This window comes from Macrotis lagotis, chromosome X (assembly GCF_037893015.1).
Source record: "Macrotis lagotis isolate mMagLag1 chromosome X, bilby.v1.9.chrom.fasta, whole genome shotgun sequence".
NCBI classification, from domain to species: domain Eukaryota; kingdom Metazoa; phylum Chordata; class Mammalia; order Peramelemorphia; family Peramelidae; genus Macrotis; species Macrotis lagotis.
Window position 1 is genome coordinate 63,685,322 of NC_133666.1, and position 7,256 is coordinate 63,692,577.

The window sequence follows — 7,256 nt, forward strand, 5'->3', positions numbered from 1 at the left end:
CCACTGCCTTGACAAAAAAACCCAACAACAACAACAAAAAAAAAAAGATTGATCATCAACCTCATGTTGCTGTTAGGGTATACAGTGTTTTGTTTTTTTTTGGTTCGGCTCATATTGCTCATCATCAGTTCATACAAATCCTTCCAGGCTTCCCTGAATTCCCGTCCCTCTTGGTTTCTAATAGAACAATAGTGTTCCATAACATACATACATATTCCACAATTTGTTTGGCCATTCCCCAATTGATTACCAATTCTTTGCCACCACAAACAGAGCTGCTATGACCATTTTTGTACAAGTGAATTTTTTACCCTTTTTCATCATCTCTTCAGGGTATAGACCTAGTAGTAGTATTTCTGGATCAAAGAGTATACACATTTTATTGACCCTTTGGGCATAATTCCAAATTCACAGTCATAATTCTAACAGAGAATTCTCCTTGTGGAAAGTAGAGGGGAAGATACTGGTTAAGAATCTAGAGTGCAAAGTTCTGATCCTTTCATGGTTAGCTGTAACTGTGGTGAGTAAAATAATTTGACACATAGTTTCTATATAATTTAATCATTTTATTAATAATTTTGGCATCTTCATAAAAGGATGATCATTTGGATGCCTCTCTTAGACCAAAGAATATAGAATGACATTAATGGTGTTATCCTTCATTCATTAAGATGCCATTGATGTATTTAAAATTGTTTGTGCTTACAGAAACCTGAAGAGAAGGCCACATAGAAGAAAAGATTACAGAGAGAAGAAATGGGCCCATTTGGAGGGAGTTAGTGAAATGGGAGGCCTACAGAGGCAAGGCGCCCATCATTTTACTTTATTGAATAAAGACAACTCTGCATAAGGCGGCAAACATATTTCATTCTTTTCTTTAAGGTAAGGCTCTAGAATCCAAGATCATTCTCTCAGATACTAGTGTAGGGATTTTCCCATAAGAAATTAATATCTTCCCTAACTATCACTTCTTTCTCTGTTGTTTCTGATAAAGAGGTGATGCTTCTCCATGCCAAGGACAGACCCTTAACAGGCATCTCGAACCCGTGCCTATACCTTCTCTAGTAGAATGATTACAGTGATCTTATGAAAGGCCCCTAATATCAGGATACAGAATTTCATATTTACTTGATTAGCAGAGAGGAAATTTTGAAAGATTTTGTCAACCAACTACTATCTACAGGCAAGATAGTCTAGTTCATTGTAACTCAGTTGTGTCCAACTGGGTTTTTTTAGAATTTTACAAGGCAAATGGGGTTAAGTGGCTTGTCCAAGGTCACACAGCTAAGTAATTATTGTCTGAGGTAAGATTTGAACTCAGGTAATTCTGACTTCAGGGCTGGTGCTCTATCCACTGCACCACCTAGCTGCCCCTGTGTCCAGCTCTTGATGACCCCATTTGAGTTTTCTTGGCAAGGATAGTGCAAGGGATTTCCATTTTCTTTTCCAGCTTCTTTTACAGATGAGATAACTGTGACAAACAGAGTGAAGTGTCTGATGCCAGATTTGAACTCAGGAAGATGAGTCTTCTTGACTCCAAGTCTAGAGTTCTATTCACATAGTCACTTAGCTGCCCTTTCTGGCTACCAGTCCTGCTTTGAGCTCAATCCTGATGGCCATATGGGGGTAAAATGATTCTTGTGGAGATAGACCAGCCATCCCCACTAACTGCCAACCAACTGTCATACAAAGGGCAGGTAACCTAAACTAAGTGACACAGCCAGGCATGCTGAAGAAAGAAGAAGCAGCATGTTCCTGCCTATTACTTACTATCTCCCCTCATACAACCCAAGATCTGAACTGCTGCAGTAGCCTTCTGTTTAGTCTCCCAATCTCAAGCATTTCCTCACTTGAACGCACTCCACTGCCAAACTAACTTTCCTAAAGTTCAGGCCTAAGAAATACCTCCTCCCCAGCAATAAACCCCAATAGCTCCCTATTTCCAATCGTCTCTCCTGTCCAAACAGTGAGGACCATGTTTTTGCCTTTCTTGGTATTTCGAAAGGCTCACCACAGGGTTAGGCAAATAAGAGGTATTCAATATATGATTGACAGACTGCAAAAGATGAAATAGTCCATATGAAGTTCAGCTTAGAAAAGACAAAAGGATTGCTGGTGTTCTCTGTGGTCAATAGGATTAACTTAACTCTGAAATATCCTTCGTCCTGCCTGGTTTGTGTGTGTGTGTGTGTGTGTGTGTGTGTGTGTGTGTGATATGTGTATATGTGTATTTACATATATATGTATATATTCTTATATACACTTATATTTATAAATTAAGGTTCATGATGTTAGTCTGAAACACCTCCACACACTCACAAGATTGATTCTCCAAATTCAGACCAAATGTTCATTCTCTAAACATAGAAATTAAAAAACAGCCAATGCTTAGCAGTAGGAATTCAACAGCAGCATACCCTCTACCCCCCCCCCCCTTATCTGTGCCAACAGACTTCAGGCCTTGAAGATGAGCAGCCCACAGTGATGCTACTCCTTCTGCTCTCTGGCTGATCCATCTTTTCCCAACGAAGCCAGAATCTGGCCCATCCCCCTGTACTAGTCTGGGGCTCCATGTCTTTGCTGGCTTACTCAGAGAACCTCTCCAACTCAAGGTCAGAGCATGTGATCTCCTCCCAGCTACTGGCCCCACATGCAGCCCAGCAGACCCCCAGATGCCTGGCAGAGATACTAGGTGACAGTCAGGAGCAACCAGACAGGGACCAACAAGTGAGAGCACCAAGGCGAACTCATGCCAGAAGCCCAGGACCACAGAGCCATCTATTCCCTCAGCCAATCCTAGCAGAGGAAACCATTTCAGATACCCAGTGACATCCTCAAATTGGGAAACCAAACTCCCTCCTCTCAGCTTCTGATGGCTTTGAGCTACTGCTCAGGGATGGTGAAGGGGAGACCACAGGGTTATCTGACTAAGTGGAGCCTTGTAGGGGAAAGTTGAGAGGGAAGACAGGCGTTAGTCCTATATCAGGGAGGTGATGGCATGACAAGCACACAAGTGCATTGGACTGGGGGGGTGCGGCTGGGCTAAGTGCCTAGCTTCACTTTCTCCTCCAGTCACCTGGGGCCAGTGGTCAGATAGGAATCAGGACGCCTGGAGATGCTCCTGGGTGTGAGGCCATCGGGATGACTTTCCCAAGGTCATAGAGCTAGTCAGAGTCCATGTCTGCAGCCGCATTCGAACTCCTGTCCTGCTGATTATCAGCCCAGTGCTCTACCCACCACACTGACTGGCTACCTTATCCCCCAAAAGAATGCAATAAGCTGCACCCCCAACATGGCCATGCCCTCGCAGGCAGGAAAGAGGTTGGGTTACCACAGCAGGAAACCAGAAGTTGGGGTGCAGAGCCAGAGATGCCAACCTGCATAGTGTGTGTAGTAGGTGGCTTCCACACTTTCCAGACTGGGCCTATGGACTGGACCTCCGGGCTGGGTCTCCGGGCTGGACCTCAGGAGTGAACCTCCGCACGGGACCTCCAGTCCAGGCTGTGTCTCTAGGCTGCGCCTCTGGTCTGGACCTCCGGGCTGGGCCTCTGGGCTGGGCCTCTGGGCTGCTCGCTTGTTCTGGCTCTTCAGGGCCCCCCCCCCCCACTTTGGAATTGCTAGGAGTGCCTGCTGCCCGAAGAAGAAAAGGCGTATGGTGGGGGCAGGGCGGGGGGAAGAAAGTGATGCAGTGGGGTAGGGTTGGGGCATTCCTGGAGTTGGGGTAGGCGGGGGTTGGGGGCTGGGAAAAGCTGGCCTCGGGGTGCAGCAAATCTGGGGGAGCAGCCTGGAAGTCAGCAGACTTCATCCTTCCTTTGCTTTCCTTTGGCCCTCCCCCCAAAAAAGCGGCCCGGAGAGTTTGGAGAATGCAGTAGACGGGTGGGCCCGGTCCAGGGGATGAGGCCAGGATCTCCAGAGTCGAGGCCAGGCCCGGGAAACCAGAGCGCGGCGGGGGCGGGGTCAGAGCGCCGTGTGGGCGGGCCAGAGCGTGGTGGGGCGGGGCCAGAGCTGGGGGGGGGGCAGAAAGCTGTGGGCGGGCCAGAAGGGAGGGGGAAGGGGCTCTGGATCGGAGGGGCCCATAGGGGCTCTGGAAGCGGCTTCTGGGAGCCGAGGGCGTCAGGCAGGCTGCCAGAAGCCTGGACCCTTCCTGTGCCTCCTGCTGCTTTTCCTTCTCTCCCTGCCACCCCCAAGGCAAGGGGCGATAGCCTGGGCCCTGCTCGGCAAAGGAAGACGCGGGGGTGGGATTCGGGAAAGCGGGGTGACCTTGGCAGAGGCCTCTGAAGCGGGGCCTCGAGAGGCAAAGGCCAAATGCCGGAGAGCAGGAAGGGGAAGGCCGGAGCCTAGGAGGGCCAGGCTCCCAGGGCCACGTGGCGCTGGCCCATTGCTGCAGAAACTAATAGAAAAATGCGAGTTGGGAAGAGGCTTGGCGGCTGCGCAGAAGCAAGGGAAGGTTCCGAGCCAGGACAGCTGCATGCCTTTATCCACGTTTGGCTCATGGATTTTTTCCAGAAGCCCCCAGAAAAAGGCAAGTTGAAGCAGTCTTGAATTCCCCGAATACGTTTGGAGTAACCGATTCGGAGGGCGGTGTTATTGCTTATGGATTTTGTAAAAATAGTCCTAGAAAAATACAAGTTGGAGAAGACTATGGAACACCCTGGAGAGGAAAGGGCAGGGCTGGCAGATTAGAAGGGCTAGTCCCTATAGCTTCCTTTTGCTTACATTTTGTTATTTAAAATTGTACTTTTTGAACTCAATGAGGTTAAAAGGGACTTGCCCAAGGTCACACAGCTAGGCAATTATTAAGTGTCTGAGACGCAATGTCAACTCTTGTTCTCTTGACTCCAGAACTGCTGCTCTCTTCGCTGCACCAGTTACATTCACCTTTTAAAATAACGAATAGAAAAATACAAATTAGAGAAAAACCTCAAATGCTGCAAAGAAAGGGTCGCAGATTAGGAGATCTATCTTCTTATATACACGTTTTGCTTACATATATATATTTTTTTACATTTTTAAGGCAATGGATTTGAGTGACTTGTCCAAGGTCACACAGCTAGGTAATTATTAAGTCCTTGTGCCCAAGGTCACCCACCTAGGTAATTATCAAGTTCCTGAGAGCAGATCTTAACTCAAGTCCTCCTGACTTGAGGGCTGCTCTAACCACTGTGTCACTTAGCTGTCACCCTAAAAAGAGCTAATAGAAAAATACAAATAAGAGAAAACTTCTGAATGGAAATGAAAGAAGAAAGTGAAGGGAGCTATGTTCCTATATCCTTGTTTTGCCTGTACATCTTTTTTTTACATATATTTTAGGCAATAGGGTTAAGAATGACTTGCCCAAAGTCACACAGCTAGGTAATTAAGTGTCTGGGGTCAAACCTGAATGGAGGTCCTCCTGACTCCAGAGTTGGTACTCTATCCACTGCACTATCTAGCTGCCCCCATTAAAAGAGCTAATAGACAATTAGGAATTGGAATTGGGAATTAGGAATCTTCAATGCTGAAAAGAACAAAGTGAAGGAGTTGCAGGAAAGGAGGGCTAGGTTCCTTGTATCCCTGTTCCTTAACTCATTTTTTAACAATTTTTAAGCCAATGGCTTAAGTGACTTGCCCAAGATCACACAGCAAGGCAATTATTAACTGTCTGAGGTTGGATTTGAACTCAGGTCCTCCTGACTCCAGGGCTGGTGCTCTAACTATTGCACCAAAAAGCTGCCCCCTTAAAAGAAATATTAGAAAAATAGGAATTAGAGGAAAGTTTAGAAAGCTGGGAAGAAGAAATTGAAGGTGTTGCAGATTAGGAGGGTCTGTTCTTATATCCTTGGTGTACTTGCATTTTTTTTTACATATAATCTAGGTAAGTGAGTTAAGAGTGACTTACCCAAAGTCACACAGCTAGGTAATTATTAAGTGTCTGCATCATATTTGAACTCAGGATGTCCTGACTCTAGGGTCAGTGCTCTATTTACTGGACCAGCTAATAGTACCCTAAAAAGAACTAATAGAAAAATATCACTTGGAGAAAAGTCTTCAGTGCTGCAGAGAAGAAAATGAAGGGGTTGCAAGTAACAAGGGCTATGTTCCTATACCCTTGTTTTGTTAACATATTTTTTTACATAGGTAATGGCGTTAAGAGTGACTTGCCCAAGGTCACACAGCTAGGCAGTTATTAAGTAGCTTGAGGGAGTCCTATTTGAATTCAGATCCTCCTGACTCCAGGACTGGTGCTCTATCCACTGCATCACCTAGCTGCCTCCCTTAAAAGAAATAATAGAAAAATACAAATTGGAGAAAAGTCTGTAATGCTGTGAAGAAGAAAATGAAGAGGTTGTAGATTAGGAGGGTTATATTCCTTATATCGTTGTTTTGTTTACATATTTTTTACATATTTGCTTAAATATACTTTAAGCAGTGGATTTAAGAGTGACTTGCCCAAGGTCACACAGCTAGGTAATTATTAAGTGTCTGAGGCTGGATTTAAACTTGGGTCCTCCTGTCTCTAGGACTGATGCTTTATTCACTGCATCAGCTAACACCCCCTAAAAAGAACTAATAGAAATATATGAATTGGAGCAATGTCTTGAGTGCTGCAATGAAGAAAGTCAAGGGGTTGCAGATTAGGAAGGCTGTTACTGTATCCACCCTTTGCTTACATAGTTTTTAAATTTTTTTTTCATATTCAAAGCAATGGGGTTAAGAGTGACTTACCCAAGGTCACACAGCTAGGTAATTATTAAGCCCCTAAGGTGAGATCTGAACTCAGGTCCTTCTGACTCCAGGGCCAGTGCTCCATTCACTGCATCAGCACGCTGTCCCCCATAAAGAATTAATAGAAAAATATGAATTGGAGAACAGTCATGAATGCTGCAAAGAATAAAGTGAAGGGGTTGCAGGTTAGCAGGGCTATCACACTACTATATTTTCTTGATCTGTTTTTTAAAAGACATAGTAAAATAGGAGCTAAACCTTAAGTAGTAGGGCTGTACTTTCTGAATCCCAGCATAGCCATGTTGTCATACAGGCCCTTTTCATAGTCTGACAACGGGGGCAGCTAGGTGGTACAGTATATAGAGACAGACCCTGGAGTCAGGAAGACCTGAGTTTAAATCTCAGCTCATATCCTTAAGCTGTGTGACCCTGGGCAAGTCACGTGAAAAAAAAAAGCCAAAACATAGTTTGACATCATAGCGAATCCATATTTTCTTTCTGAAATGCTCATTTCCCAATTTCCCACTGCCAACCAGACACAAAGGGTGTAG